At 50.3% G+C, this 15975-nt stretch overlaps 1 protein-coding gene and 1 long non-coding RNA gene across 2 annotated transcripts in view; one reads left to right on the top strand and one right to left on the bottom strand.

Annotated features, from left to right (window-relative positions):
- The window catches only part of ATF3 (activating transcription factor 3), a 165573-nt gene that overhangs the window by 62967 nt on the left and 86631 nt on the right, over nucleotides 1–15975 (top strand). The gene's annotated exons all lie outside the window — the stretch shown is intronic.
- Nucleotides 1–15975, bottom strand: part of LOC145722315 (uncharacterized) — a 92593-nt gene that overhangs the window by 42391 nt on the left and 34227 nt on the right. The window contains exon 4 of the long non-coding RNA XR_014146479.1: nucleotides 7672–7847. This is a non-coding gene — a long non-coding RNA (uncharacterized LOC145722315). The remainder of the gene's footprint in view (nucleotides 1–7671; nucleotides 7848–15975) is intronic.

The following is a 15975-nucleotide window of genomic DNA, read 5'->3' as shown; positions in this document are numbered from 1 at the left end:
ATTGTGAGGATATAACACATTCAAACAGATAAAGCATCTAGAAGAATGCCTGCCACATCACACACATTCGATAAGTGTTTTGCGTGCATCCCTGCTTTCCTAGGTGGAGGCACCAAGCATAGCCAGGCTCTGACAGGACCATTGTGATGAATGCCACTGCCAGGTATGGGGGAGGTGGCTCCATACAGTGGGGACAGGGCTAAAAGTCCCTGTGGCTGCTCTCTAGGGTTTAGGGTTTAGGCAGCCAGCTCACATGTGTGCTTATCTCTATAGCTCTAATTCTTTTTTTTTTTTTTTTTTTTTACAGCTCTAATTCTTAACCTGGGTTCCATGGGTGAGCCTCAAAGGACCAGGAATCACCTGATATTGCACACAATACACTGGTTGTGGATGCATTTTTCTGGAGCTGAAGTCCACAGTTTGGGTTAGATTCTCAGAGAGATCACAAATCCCCCACATATTGAACATCTGAGCTCCAGAGACTCTCCCATCCTTCCAAATGTATATGCTTCTAATGGGGTCTGGGGTGAGAAATAAAATTATCTATCATGTTAGCATTATGATTAAATTAGGAGGCGACAGGACCCAAAAAAGCCAGCTGGGCTCTCCTGTTGGAGACAGGGGTGAGCTTCACAGTGAAGGACACTGGAGACCTCATTTCTGCTGCCCAGTAGTCTGCTCTTGCCTCCTGGCTGCCCTTCGGCTGTTTGTGATGTATGGGTGGCCAGGGAAGTGGCCACCAGTGAAGTGAGTGGGTATTCACCTCGTCCATGTGAACATTGCCAACGTTGGCAGGTGCTCCACGTGTCCTGAGCCCAGCGGGAATGCTCCAGCCTAACCTCGGGGTTTGGGTGCCTCAGAGAAATCCCTTATTCTGCATCCAGGAGCAGACAGAGAAGGGTCAGCCTTGTCTGGCTACTCAAAGTGGCATCTGTCCAAGGAGGTCACCTGCTATTCCTTGACAGATGCTTTCTTGTTCCAGTTCTTCTACAGTCACATTTATGCCCATGAGAGTCAATTTTTAAGGAGAGGGCTTTTCTCACCAACTATTGTATAGTTTTTAAGGGAAGAAAGCAAATCCCAGCAGAACTGCAACATCTCAGCTGATTCTCTCTCCCTCTGAAGTTTAATTCTAGACCAACTTCCTCTTTTGTGATTCAAAGGCAGAAAGAAGAGGGTTCACCTAAACTCTGGGCAATATTTTCCAGCAGACCCATTCCTGGGGATGGCTGTGCCACACCCTTGGAGGGAGGGTCAGAGAGTGACCTGGAGCCTGACTCTCACATCCTTGGAAATTTGGTGGCAAGCAGCAAGAGATTTCTGGAGCCCATCATGCCCACTGTGAGGTCCATGCAAACCCACCACAGGGCACCATCTTTCCCTAAGGTGGAAGGCTGTCTCCCCACCCCGCGCCTCACCCACCCTCATCACTGATCAGTGGACCCTCTAGTGGGGGCCTGGGGAGGTAGCCAGGCCCAGGGCAGCTGGGGCCTAGGTCCCCGAGTTAGCTTGTCTCAGTGGAGGGCCCCTTCCCCATACCTCTCACCACAGGGATTCGGTGACTCACTCTGAATAAGGCATCATAAATTTCTTCCTAATAACACACTTGTCACTGAACCATTCCAACAATTTGGCATGGCAAGAGATCTGGCTCCAGGCAGCAGGGTGGGTAAGTAATCTTCTGTTTATAAAGTGTTTCCCGCCAAGGGCTGGAGAAGGGCGAGGACCGCCCAGCCTGGGTCACACATGCCCTGTGGAGCTGGAATGATGATGCCCACTTTACAGGTGAGGGATGTAGAGACTCTGCCCCTCAGGCCCAGCAGGACAGACCCCGCACCTCACCCCCAGCAGGCAGCACCACGGAGGGGTTATGACAGTAGACGACTCAGGTTTGAATCCCGGCTCTGCCACTTCTAAGCCAGACCACCTTTGGCAGGTTCCTCCAGCCTCCGCTTTCCTCATCTGTGAAATGGGGATAATTCCTAGTTTGTGAGGATTTTGTAAAAATTCAGCGAGGTATGTCAGGTAGAAAAGCTTCTGCGTGGCGCCAGCTCACAGCAAGTGCTCTAAGTGCAGCTGTGGGTATTACGGACGCCCGTCAGGTGCCCCCTGCCTCCCTCTGGCTCAGGACCACCTCACTTGGCTTCCTGTTGGCCTCTCCTTTGGCTCTCCGTCCCCTCATGCTTTACTGTGCATAAAGAAAGGTAGCCACTCCTACCTTATATTACTTAATGATCTCAACTAGTATTTGAGGGAGGTGGTACTATCCACAGGGGACAGGGGTGAAAACTGAGGCTGGGCGAGTTCGGGTGACTTCCCCAAGGCCACTGCTAGGGGCGTGACAGAGCCAGGATTTGGGTTCATTCTCCCACAGAGTAGCTCCCAGGGGAAGCCCATGATCAAGCACCAGCTGCACCAGGGAAGTTCTGGATGTGGTCGAGTATTTTTGTCACTGCATTCTTCCCGGGCATTTCATTCTCTGGACTCTGGACAGTGGTCGAGGAGGTGTGAATGAGAAGGCAGAAACAGGACCTCCGTTGGAGGGTGGTGTGAGGCAACTGAGCTGTTATTTACTGCGCCCTTGCCATGTGCCCTCCTTGCTATCAACTGCACGTGTCCGTTAATCCACACACACTCCTGGGAAGTAGGCCTAGTGCGGTTCCTACCATACAGGGGACAATGAGGCAGAGAGTGGTCAGGTCACTGGCCCCAGGCTGCACCTGGGTGTCCACCTGTGTTGTTCATCTCTCCACCTACTGCCTCCCATCAGGGTGGCATGAAGTTGGGCCACAGCACTCAGTTTTAGAAACCACATCCAGGCTAAAGGACAGCCACCCACCACCATGGGCAGAACTCCCTTCAGGAGCCTCCTGGGCCTCTCACTAAGCATCTTGGAGTTTCTGTGTGCTGGGGGAGGAAGGGGATCAGTGAGGGGCAGCTCCTGCCACTTCCATGCATGGGTGGGGGACAGAGGTGGCATCAGCCCCGACAGCAGCCTCCATAGGATTCTCCACCTCAAAGCTACCTCTGAGAGGGCGCCTGGGTGGCTCAGTTGGTTAAGCGACTGCCTTCGGCTCAGGTCATGATCCTGGAGTCCCGGGATCGAGTCCCGCATCGGGCTACCTGCTCAGCAGGGAGTCTGCTTCTCCCTCTCCCGCTCCCCCCTCTTGTGCTCTTTCTCTCTCTCACTTTCTCAAATAAATAAATAAAATCTTTAAAAAAAAAAAAAAAAAAGCTACCTCTGAGAATCTGCAACAGAGCCAGACTTCATTAAACAGCAAGGCCGGTCCTGGGGCCCACAGGGTCCTCTGTCTGTCCCCCGACTAAACTTGTCCCCCCCCCACATCCCCGAGGGTGGGGGCAATCTCCCTGGGAGCAGGAACTCTGCCTCATCCCGCTCTGTACCTCCATCGCCCAGAACCGTGCCCGGCCCTCAACAGACATTGGTAACTGGCTGACTGACATACACCAGCCAGCCCCAGTGACAAACAGAACAAATGTGGCGGGACTTTGCTGGGTTGCTGAAGGGTGAGGGGTCCAGATGGCGCCCCAGACAGCTGCTGTGTGGAGAGCTGAGGTGGGGCGGCGCAGGGAGGCTGGACCGAAGGAACGTGTGACTGAACCCAACAGCGCTGGTTCGAGTGGTTTGAGGGCAGCTGCCAACCAGAGAGCAACAGGCTGGCCAGCTGCATCCTGGGCCCGGGCCGTACAATGTCAGGGCTGCTAAAGGGCTTCGGGCCCCAGGACTGCCTCCTCCACCATCACTGCTCCCCAGAGTCCACCCTGAGTAGGGGCTGTGAGACCAAGGAACTCATCCGACCGGGAGTTATAAGGTCTAGGTTGGAACCTCCTCTCTGCTCACCGTGTTTCCCCCGCCCAGGCGGGTGACCTCGGGACGGTCCCTCCATCTGTGGATTGTTTCCTCACACCTCACCATCTATAAAACGGAGCTGTGTCTCCCTCATAGGTCATGCTGTGGATGAAAGAGCCCAGAACTTGCGCAGGCCCCCTTCACAGCTGAAGACCCTAACTCTGTGGAGAAGCCACATCCCTCAGGTATTTCCTCCAGTGCAGACTTTCCATACCCCAGCTCAGAGCCCAGCACTTCTTCCTCCACATTCCTCCCCTCTTCCCTGCCCACCCTCCTGGCCCCAGAAGTGGGCTTCCCTGTGAGCAGTCCCTGACACGGAAAAGGAAATAATTAGCATAATCACCAATTCAATTCTCTCCGCTCTCTTCTCTGGGCCAATAATTTGCACACATCACATTAAACACAAAAGCAGCCTCTGGAAAAAGTGGAGAAGGCATGGAGGGATGTGAATGACAAAGATGATCGATCAGAGGGTTGGAAAATGAGACGGATGTGCGATTAAAGGTTAAGGCAACTGAAGTATTTAGCCCAAAGGAGAAAGAAACGAGAGGCAGGCAACTTAGCCATCCCTTCCTGGTTGTAAAAAGAATATTCCCCCTTGGTTCTTTCCCTCCTCAAGCCTGCATTCTCTCGTCGTCATTCCCCTTATCACACCCATCTTTGTGTTCTATTTACTTGTCAGTTCATTTTGCCCTTTCCTGAGCACCCACTCTGGGCCAGACAATTTGTCGGGTTCTGGAGATGAAAAGACAGTCTCTGCTTTGCAGGTCAAGTGGGAGAAATGGACCCGTACTACCTATGCTACAGGACGGGGGTACCATAGGACTATAGGGCCTGCCTGAGGCCTCGAAGGTAGGAAGGACCAAGGCCAGGTGCTCTGGGAGCTCGGGAGCAAAGGGGGCCACTCAGCCCCGTCTGGGCTTCAGGGATGGTTTCCCGCAGGAGCGGATGCCCGAGTAGAATCCTGAAGAAGGAATCAGTGAACCAGGAGAGGCTGGGTGGGAAGGGCACTGCAGGCAGCAGGAGCACCCGAGGGAAGGCCCGGGACATACAGTGCAGAGTGTACACAGACAATGACAGACTGTCGGGCTTTCTGAAGCAGAAAGTAGAGACACATATGGCACAAGCCATGGCCAGAACACCAGGCAGGGCCCAGAGCCCAAAGCCCTGGACTCTGAGGTAGGGAACTGGCTTTGTCCAGAAGTAGCACCACCCAGAGTGTTTAGAATGGCACAGGGTACATGCAGTACTGATAGGCACTCCCCCCGCCCCCCAAGAAGAACAAGAAAAGTGCTTCTCGGTCAAATCAGTTGAATGATGTTGAGTTCAACCGGTGGTTCTTTGCAGAAGGGGACATTTGGCAGTGTGTGCAGATGGTTTTGTTGTCTTCATTCAGGGTGGGGGTGCTACGGGCAGCTCGTGGGTGGAGGCCTGGAATGCCATTCATCATCCTCCAGGGCACAGGACAGCCCCCTACGAAGACCCCTGCCCCACTCAGGGTTTCCACAGCCCACGCACAGGCCCTGCCGGTCACTGATCTCTGCGCTGTTACGGTCTGTTGGCTGGCCCGTCCCCCCACTCGGCTGTACAAAGTCTGGGTGGCTGCCAAGTCAGTATGTGTGGGTGGGAGAAGGGAAAAGATAGACGAGAAGAGGATGTTTGGGCAGGGTTGGGTGGTGGGGGTTGCACTGGGTGGAGTCTGGCTTGTGGGGGATACCCCCGCTGGCAGGGTTACTGGGGGTAATTCTACGGGGTCTTTCCAACCTAGCAGCTCTAACCAACCATAGCTGGGGGTGTGGGAATCAGACTCCGCACTGAGGAGCCGGTCAGATCAGAGTCGGGGATCAACTCTGTGCTAGGCATTAGAGGGGTGCTCGGACGAGCATCCCCCACAGCCAACTTTTTCTTCACTGTTCTATTTTTCTCCATAGCATCTTTTAACCCATTTTTCAGTTTATTTGCCTGTCTCTTCTCCTCACTCCCTTCCCCACCTCAGAATGTGGCTCCATACAGCAGGGGCTTTTCGTCTTTATTGTTCACGGCTTTATTTCCAGGGTCTAGAACAGTGCCTGGCACACAGTATGTGCTCAGTTAAAGTGTGTGGAAGCACTGAACGTCTGAACACGCCCCTGCTCTACAGCCTGGAGAGCTAGTCCACCACACACAAGTCCTCCTCCTCTGCACCAGTGAGGATGGGGGCAGTCCTGGGAAGCCTACCTCCTGGACCACGCAGGATTTGTTCACTGTCAACAATGTTAACTCCAAAGCTGCTTTGGGGGAAGACGCAGGAGCTTCACACGCACACCCTGGATAGTCCCTGGAAAATCTGGAATAATGGACTAACACTGACCCGAGGGAGGAGAGAGCAGGCCAGGATGATGCAAAAGGCCAAGCAAGCTGGCAGTCAAATGAAGTTATGGCCAGTTGACAGGACAATGGCATGAACAAAGGCCTCCCTGCCTCCTGGAACTGCTGCCAAGCATGGTGACACACGGGGTTAATCGCATCTGAGGGCACGGCACTGCCCGGGAGCGGCCCGCGGGGCTGGTGGGGCTTTAGTCACTGCCAGCTTGCCTGAAGAAGCCCATTCATCACTGTGCGGGGCCAACACGGTGCACCCCAATTACACACAGGGAGCGAGGACCAAGGTGGGGAGGGCAAGTGCCTGCTGGTCCCCTTGGAAACACATCCAAGAAAATAAAAAGGCATGAGTAGAAGGAGATGTCTGGGTCTAGCCAGGCTTGCCAGGGAATTGTGTGTCTGTGGGGGGCCACTGACTGCCAAGGCTGTGGCCCGTAGGGCTTTGGCTAAGCCGGGCTCATGGGCTCATGGGCTCATGGCCTGGTCTATAGGCAAAGATTTTAAAAAGCCTGGGCTCAAATTCCAGCTAACCGTCCAAGCTGGGGTTCCAGGCACTGTCATTTTGAGCTCTGTGGCCTCAGGCAAGTCATCCATAAGAGGTATATGTGGGTGAAGAGAGGGTTTATCTGCTCAGCTCGCCTAACAGGTTTACTGGGAAAATTAAAAAGATAGGGCAAAAGGAAGAGCCTCGGGAACCATACAGCCTGGAGTGAAGGCACGGGAGGGATGCGGCCTGGTCCCCTACCCTGTCCCAGGGCTTTGTGCTTTGGAAACAACAGCCAAGCATGTGAGGGTGGCCTGTAGTCACCCGTGGAAACCAAATGGCTTTCACGGCACACCCATCTCTGAAAAGGAGATGCCTTTTCAGATCTTTGGGCGGTTCTTAGAATCCCACTTCAGGCTCCCTGGTGAGCAAGCTTATGGACACCCACGGACACACAGTTCATTTGGGCTGTTCTGAATGGTTACTTTAGGCGGATAAATTTATAATCAGCTTATAATCCCACGGCATTTTCCACTTTGTAAAACTCATACAAATGTAATCCTTAATTAACACCAGAAGATTGGCATTATTATTATTTTACAAAGCATAATTTTAAAGGATCAGAGAGGTTGGGTGAGTTTCCCAAAGCTGGACTCCCAGAGACAAGCTTTGAGTCCAGGCTCCTGATTGCAGGTTAGATTGGTGCCTGCTGGGTAGACAGAATTGCTTACCCTTCCAGAGTGTCCATTTCTCCTTCTTTTCTAGGGTCTTTGGTTTGGGGCCCACTTTTGTTGTCTGCATTGCTTAACCACCTTTCCTGACAAATCTAAGCAGAACCGTCTTTCAGAAGGGGATGGCCTGGAACACAGAATTCTCCCTGGGAAAGGTGGAGCCTGGGCAGCTTTCTCAGCAGGTGCTGTTCCACTGGGATACTGAGCAAGGCAGGGCACCTTACCTCATGGGCATCACGCTGTCTTGAGGACTGCAGACACGACTCTTCCAACATCTACAGTTGCTGAGAAGGTGGTTACAGTAGATCTCCTAAGTGCGAGATGATGGACACTCTCTCTCTTTAAAATAAGCACAGTGCATGTACTTCCCTGTGGAGAGCTTGTGTCTGGATTCTGAATCCTGAGAATAAAACAGAGGGAAGGGAACTTTAGTTTATACTAAAAACGAATGTGCTCTCTGATTTTTAAATGACACTTCACATATTACCAGCCCACATCTAATTCTTACCATAGCCCTGTGAGAGTAGTTATAACCCTGGGAGGCACTATAATTCCATTTTAAAGACTGGAGACACTGAGGTTTAAAAGGGCATAGATGACTTGTCCAAAGTCACACGGCTGATACATGGTAGTGATGGACCAAAGACCTGGTTCTTCTGTCTACATGTTCAAGGCTTTTCACAGATGGCAACATTTCTTTTTACTTTCCATGGGGGAGAAGTTTACTAACAGTAAATTCCAAGGTTGATTAGAGCAAGGCACTTCTAATGGGGATCCCTTTAAATTCCTTGTAACATTATTACTTTTCTCTAGGAATCATAAAATCAGTCGAATGGCATCTAATCTACCCTTATCACAGACCCATGATCCGATGTCTTAGCAGGTGTTATGTGAGGACAGAGTCATGTATGAAGAGACTCACCAGTTACTGCTTGAGGTTAGGTGCTTGGGCGCTGCCTGAGACTGTCTTTAGAGATTCCAGGCCGGGCCAGTGGTGCTTCAACAAGCACTCACAGAGCAGCACAAGGTTCCTCGCTGGACGCCCACAAATTTGAGAATAAGTGTGTATCATAGTCCCTACCTTCAAGGAGTTTACACTTGATAGGAAGGTGAGATTTGTTACAAATTTTGAATGGCAATGAACAAAACAGAATGGAATGAAGTGCCCATCTGTTTGATACAGAGTCCAAAAAGGCTTCACGAAGGAAGTAGGTCTTGAGTGGGTCTCGAGAACGGGTAGGACTTAGAGGGGCAGGTTTTCCATTCTGGTGGAGGATAAAGTGCCAACAGCAGGTGGAGTGTGAGGGACGCATGGCTCCTAGCACTCTGGCCACAGCGCACACATTCCCCAGGTCCTGGTAGAGCCAGGTTTTAATCTCTGAGTCTTTGTTACCTCTTCTGGAAAGAACTTCTCTCTCTTGCTTCCTTGTCCCCCTCTCTCTCATGCCCCATCTACCTGTTAACACTGGTTAGTTCAACCTCCCTTCCATTAGGAGACCACCCGTGCCCCCCCGCAGGGCTTTGCCTTCCTTTGCACGGCACTGGGCATGTGGCATGATGACAAATTCATTAAGTCTGTGACCCTTGAGAACAGGGATTCCTTGCTGTTGGTTTTTGCATGGTCATTTGTTGAATAAACACAAATGAAAGATGGCAATGCAGATTGCATGAACAAATCTGCAAGAAGACTCCTGCTACAGGACCATGTGGGCCAACACCCAGAACCAGTGTGGCCCTGGGCCACTGCATGCACGATGCCTAATAAATCTGAATTAATGTTTCTTTAATGAATGAATGGTTGATGGATTGACTGAGTTATATATACATCATGATGAATATCCATCATCACTATTCAGCTAAAACTTGATTGATGTTTTAGTTTTAACCTTATTTCCTTAAAGTCCATGAAGCTTAAACCAGGGAAGAGTCAAAATGTGCAGGGCAGGTGAGCAATGTCCAGAGGGAAGTGAGACGGTGGGGCTGAGCTGAGGGCTTAGCAATAGCCAGCAGGCGATGGGCAGAGTCTGGAAAGGCAAGAGAGGCGCTAGAGACGCGAGCAGGAGCCAGGGAATTCAACTCTTTCATGAGGACCTGGGGCACAAGTAGACCTTGAAACAGGGTGTGTTATAGGGTTATTATTATTATTTCTTCTTTTTAAAGACAGAGGCCCCTGACTGAAATGGAGAGACTGCACCCGCCAGAGCAAGACTTAGGACCCAGAAGACTGGTGTTAAGGATATTACAGAAGCTTGGGTGTGAGCTGGCTGAGGCTGCACTAGGGGGTTGGCTATGAGGACAGAGAACAGCAGAGGGGTTTGTGAGCGGGAAGGAGCGAGCACGGACAGGACCAGTGGCAGCCTGGCCTGGCAGAGGCCCAGGGGTGCTGGTGATGCGGGTACAGGAAAAGGAGCTGAGAATGATCTGGCTGAGGAAGCCAGGTGGATCCCAGTTAAGATGAATCTGGAATCTGGAGGAAGAGGTACAGTTGGGCTGAGAGGGAAGAATGAGTTATTTCCAGAATTTTTCTACACGTAGGCTTTGTTCTGAGTCTAAATTATATGATTTTCAGAGATGTAGCTATATGTGGATACTGATAAATTATGCTTTCTCAATTAACATAATACTTTCCCACATTATTACAGATGCTTCTTAAACATTATTTTTAATAAGGGGCAAACTGGGAATAAATACGCAACCTGTCAGAGAAAGTGAGTCAGACGTGCTAATGGAAGAGGGTTTCCCATGCGACCCAGGCACAAGAGCAGGCCAGCTGGCCCATCCACAGGTCTTCTGGGAGGGCCTGTCCTCAGCCTGGTGAGTGATACAAAGAACTCATGGAGAGCCTGCAGTCATACTCCAGAGGCCCCGGGTGGTGGGGGGGGGGGGGAGCACACCAGCTGCGGTGAGGTCTCGGTCACAGGCCCATAGCCTGCGAGAGGTATGAGGGACCCAGAGAGCAGTCTTGGCCTCAGCAGATGGAGGGGGTTGGCCTAGGGGGAGACTCTGTGACTACGAAGGAGGGTCTGAAGAAAACGTCCCCAACAAGCTGGGAGGAGAAAATGAGACTCTGTCCTTGAGAGTATTTCGCAATCTCAAAAGCTGAAAACAAATACTGTCATTATTACCCACATTCAAAACCATTAATTCAAAACTGATGGAAGTTTTCCTAATATTCATCTATAAAGCCACAGGGGTAGAAAGGAGACTTTTTGCTACACTCCACTTTGCATCTTTTGAATCATTCAGCTGTAATTAAAAAAAAATACATTAAATCTATGCAAACCAATTCTCTCTTGTTCATTGACAGCAGTGATGGAGAAACAAGTCAGATCACTGGGGTTTTTTTTACTTGTCCAGAAAGAAATCATAAAAAGAAGGGGGATGACTGCATCTCACAGTGACTTTTTTTTTTTAAAAAGATTTATTTATTTATTTATTTGAGAGAGAGAGAGAGAAAGCGCATGAGAGGGGAGAGGGTCAGAGGGAGAAGCAGGCTCCCCGCTGAGCCGGGAGCCCGCTGCAGGGCTCAATCCCAGGACTCCGGGATCATGACTTGAGCCGAAGGCAGTCGCTTAACCGACTGAGCCACCCAGGAGCCCTCACAGTGACTTTATTCATTTGAAAGGCATGATGCCCATTCCTAAAATAACACTGAATGATCACATATTAAGAGAAAATGAGCCAGAATAGCTTTAGGGGATAAGGACATGGCATTAATGTATAGGACTTAAATTCCAGTTGGGTTAACCTTCTTGGTGCCTCAGTTTTTACATACGTAGAATGGGTATAGCAAAACCCACCATGAAGAATCATTATGAGACTCAGTTGGGAGAACTTCAGTGAAGGCAGCTAGCACCAATGACCTGAAACTCTATCCATGTCTGTTCACTGAATCTTAGAAATACCAACTTTCCACAATTATTTTTTTATTATATAATAAGTTGTCTCTGGAAATAAGCACCCAGGGCTAGGATGGGGTGACCAACTGTAGGCTAGGGTTCAGATTCGCCCATGACTATTCCTGTTTTAGTATCAAAAATCCTGCATCTCATTGCTGCTATGAACATTGGGGTGCATGTGCCCCTTCTTTCCACTACATCTGTATCTTTGGGGTAAATACTCAGTAGTGCAATTGCTGGGTCACACGGTAGCTCTATTTTTAACTTTTTGAGGAACCTCCATACTGTTTTCCAAAGTGGCTGTACCAACTTGCATTCCCACCAACAGTGTAAGAGGGTTCGTTCCCCTTTCTCCACATCCTCTCTAACATTTGTTGTTTCCTGCCTTGTTAATTACCCACCATTTGCATTGACATGGAGGAACTGGAGGGGATTATGCTAAGTGAAATAAATCAAGCAGAGAAAGACAATTATCATATGGTTTCACTTATATGTGGAACATAAGGAATAGCATTAGGAGAAAGAAGGGAAAAATGAAGGGAGGGAAGTCAGAGGAGGAGACAAACCATGAGAGATTATGGACTCGGGGAAACAAACTGAGGGTTTCAGAGGGGAGGGGGTGGGGGGATGGGTTAGCCCGGTGATGGGTATTAAGGAGGGCACGTATTGCGTGGAGCACTAGGTGTTATACGCAAACAGTGAATCATGGAACACTGCATCAAAAACTAATGAAGTACTGTATGGTGACTAACATAACATAAAAAAAAAAAAATCTTGCATCTCAGAAAACCCCTCAGTCCCAAGCAAACCAAGAGGTTGGCCAACCTAGCAATAATGGTCACCAATGATGCCATCAAGAACCAAGTTACTTTGTTTTTTTTTCAGTTGGCTTTTCTGACTGTTGCTTATTGCGTCATGATTGCAAGATGGCTAATGCACTTCCAGCCATCATGTCTGCATTCCAGGTAGGAAGGAAAGGGAATGGCAAAAGGATCAAAGGCTTTCTCTTAGAGAGGTTTGCCTCTTATTCTGGAAAGAAAGATTTTCTTGAAGATTTGCACTTACACTTCACTGGCTAGAACTGTTTCACATGGCCACCTCCAGCTGTAAGAGTAGCTGGGAAAACTGAGGACAGTTGACCTTAGAACAATGTGGGGATCAGGGGCACCAACTCCCTGTGCAGTGGAAAATCCATGTATAACTTTTGACACCCTAAAAACTTACCTACTAATAGCCTACTGTTGACCAGAAGGTTTACCCTGAACATAAACAGTCAATCAAGACATATTTTACATGTTATACGTATTACATACTGTATTCTTACAATAAAGTAAGCTAGAGAAAAGAAAATGTTATTAAGAAAATCATAAGGAAGAGAAAATACACTTAGTGTACTATAAAAATTGCACGCAGAAGTAGACCCATGCAGTTCAAAGCCATGTTGTTCAAGGATCAACTGTATTTTGTTTCCAACCCCAAAATAGAGGAGGCCAGGAGAGAAAGTGATGAAAGCCTCTGGGTGGTCAATCCACAGTGTCTGCTACAGCCCCTCCCTCTTTATTCCCCCCAGCCAATGCTGAGCACCTGCTATGTGACAGGCAGTGTGCTAGGATCTGCGAAGGGCAGAAAGATGAGTACCGTACAACCCTCACGCCAAGTAAGCTCATGGTCTGGTACAGTCTGCCTGACATAAGGCAGAGGGGATTATGTCAGAAGGCAGCCAGGAGAGAGTGGGAAGTGTGCTGGCAAATCCTGCCCAAGATGCAGGCAGGAATGACAGGGTTGGTGGATTAGCCAGGCAACAACGAACGTGATGCATCTTCCAAGCACGGATAAACCCAAAGATGTGAGGGCAGCCCTTGGCAACAAGAAAGCTCCAGGAAGAAGAGCCAGTGGGTGTGAGAAGAAGGAATGTGTGTGTAGGGTAAGTACCTCTTATCTCTGAAAATGACCTGGCCTTGGGGGCCTTTGGTTGTTGCTACGGCTTTAGGGAGCCATTTGGAAAACAGGGTGTGCACAGGTCTGAGTGACCTTGAAGTACACCCACCAAAGAGCTGTAAGAACTCCTCATGGAGACAAGTCACCTCGAGTAAACGAGATTCCAAACCCACCCTTGAGAAAGAGAAAGCCAAACCCATATCGTCTGTCTGCGGATCCTGTTGGGCACCCGAGCCCTCACCTTACCCGTTTCCTAGCCTTTTGGCTTCTGAAGCCAGCCCCCTCCTCTCCTGCAGCCTCCGCTCCCGCAGCTCAGTTGTTGGGTCCACCTCCAGGCCGGCCTGGCCAGCCCCCGAGCCAGGCAGTGCAGAGGCCATGGCCCCAGTTGCCCACGAGTGCCAGTGCTTGGTGCCAGCAAACTGCCCACGTTTCTAGGCGAGTGGCAGCACGTCCCACTTCCCCTGGGTGGTGCTGGCCACAGCAGCAGATCCGTACCTGTCCCTCACAAGCCTTACATTACCTCATGGAGGCAGCAGACAACCCCACAAGGCGGGGACACGTATCCCCAGGTAGCTCGGGAGGAAATAAGGTGCGGGGAAGTTAGGTAAACTGCCCCTAGATGACCCAGCTGTTTAGTGGAAGAGGTGGGACTTCAACCTGGGTTGGATTCTAAGGCCTCCGCTTTTCCCGCTGTTGTGCACCATTTCTCTGTACACAGCTGAGCTCTCTTTCCTTAGTCCCGCTGCCTGCAAGCTTGCCTTCGCCCACACCCCTGGCCCTGATGGCATCCTCTGGGGGAGCGTCTTGATCGCCGGAGCCTGTGATGAAGCTTCATTGATCACTCCACCCAACAAATATTTATTGAGGACCCCCTGTTGGCCAGGCACCGTGCTGGGCTGCTATGTTATTTTCTGCTGCCTCAATTTGCCCACAGCGGGGCCCGCTGACCTCCAAGGACCATCGGATGCTGGCGCTTGCTCTGTCCTCGGGGCGCCCAGGCGGACTGCCTGTGGCCAGCTCCAGCCAGCCCAGCGCCACGGCGGGGCCCCTCTTCACCTCCCCCCACCCCCGGGCATCAACGGCCCACTCCGGCTTTGCGTCTTGCCCTCTGCGCCAGACCCGTTTGCTGCCTGGGCCTGGCGTGGCTACCTCCGAGGCTGTCCCAGCAACGGCAGTGCCACTAGCCACTGCTGTCATCACTCCAGGGTTCCCAGGACGGGAAGCGGGGGAACGGCCCCCAGGTCCATCTGATTCTTGACAAACAATACGGTGAAAGTGGACATTACAAGAGAACATATTTGGTGGGGTGGGGGGGATGAGCTGCCCATAGTCACGCTCTCCTCACTGAATGGAGGGTCCTAGAAGGGCGCCATGGAGGCACAAGAAACGGAGACTTGGTGGGGAGGGGTGAAAGGGGTAAAACCCAAGTTTACTCAATGTAACTGCATTTTTTTTTTCTATTTGTAAAAGTAATACATGGTCATTGTGGAAAATTGGAAAGTACTAAAAAGCATAAAGAAAAAAGAAAAAAGAAAATTAAAAAAAATTGGCAATTACTAAAAGTATAAAGAAATAACTAAAATACACTGTGTGATTCCATTACCCAGAGATGATAACTACAGTTAACATTTTGTGTGTTTACCTCCAGGTTTTTGTCTGTGCACACATGCGGATTTATTCTGTACATACTATTCTGTAGCAATATTGTATCACTTCACACTATATTGATACCCCACCTGAGCAAGTGTTTCGGGAAGAGGTCCTTTTCAGCGGCCCCACAGGATTCCATCGCATGCGCGCGCCATAATTTCTCTGGGCTGTGTCCTCTCCATTCCTGTTTTGTCCTAAATAAATAATGCTAAGATGAACCCCTTTGAACCGAAGTATTGGTGCACACATCTGATTTTTCCCTTGGGCTGAACTCTGAGGGACATGGCGTGACAAACCACTTTGGCATGATCTGTCTCTCTGCCCAGAAAGGAAGGATGGATGGGGATGGCAAGCGTCACCACCAGGCTTTCTGAGCAGGAAATTTAGGGATACCCAAAGGGGGACATGCCGAAGCAGGGGATGCCCCAAAGCTTCACTTTTCCTACAGATTTTCTTTGAAGGACGCTTGCTTTACTACTCAGAACTCTTCAGCTTAGAAATCTGAGGAACCAGCTCAAGAAATGCAGACAAGAATGTCAGGCAGGAACCTAGCCAGTCCTCAGAGAGGGCCTGGGAAAGAGGAATACCAAATTTCCTCTCCTCTCCCTCTCCTCTCCTCACCACTTCTCATGGACCAGTGTGTCTCCAACTTGAGAGTGCATCAGAATCACCTACAGGCTCATTAAAACACCAAGTGCTGGGTTTCTGACTGAGCACGTCTGAGGCAGTACCGAGACTCTGCATTTCTTTCTTTTTTTTTTTTTTTAAGATTTTATTTATTTATTTGAGAGAGAGAATGAGATAGAGAGCATGAGAGGGGGGAGGGTCAGAGAGAGAGGCAGACTCCCCGCTGAGCAGGGAGCCCAACGTGGGACTCGATCCCGGGACTCCAGGATCATGACCTGAGCCGAAGGCAGTCGCTTAACCAACTGAACCACCCAGGCGCCCGAGACTCTGCATTTCTAATACATTCCCAGGTGATGCTGACGCTGCTGATCCAAGGACCATGCTGGGAGAACCAATGCTAGAGTACAACATGGC

The sequence above is a fragment of the Leptonychotes weddellii genome, chromosome 6, assembly GCF_054177405.1.
Source record: "Leptonychotes weddellii isolate Sample4059 chromosome 6, ASM5417740v2, whole genome shotgun sequence".
NCBI lineage: Eukaryota > Metazoa > Chordata > Mammalia > Carnivora > Phocidae > Leptonychotes > Leptonychotes weddellii.
This window is presented reverse-complemented; position numbering and strand designations above follow the sequence as displayed.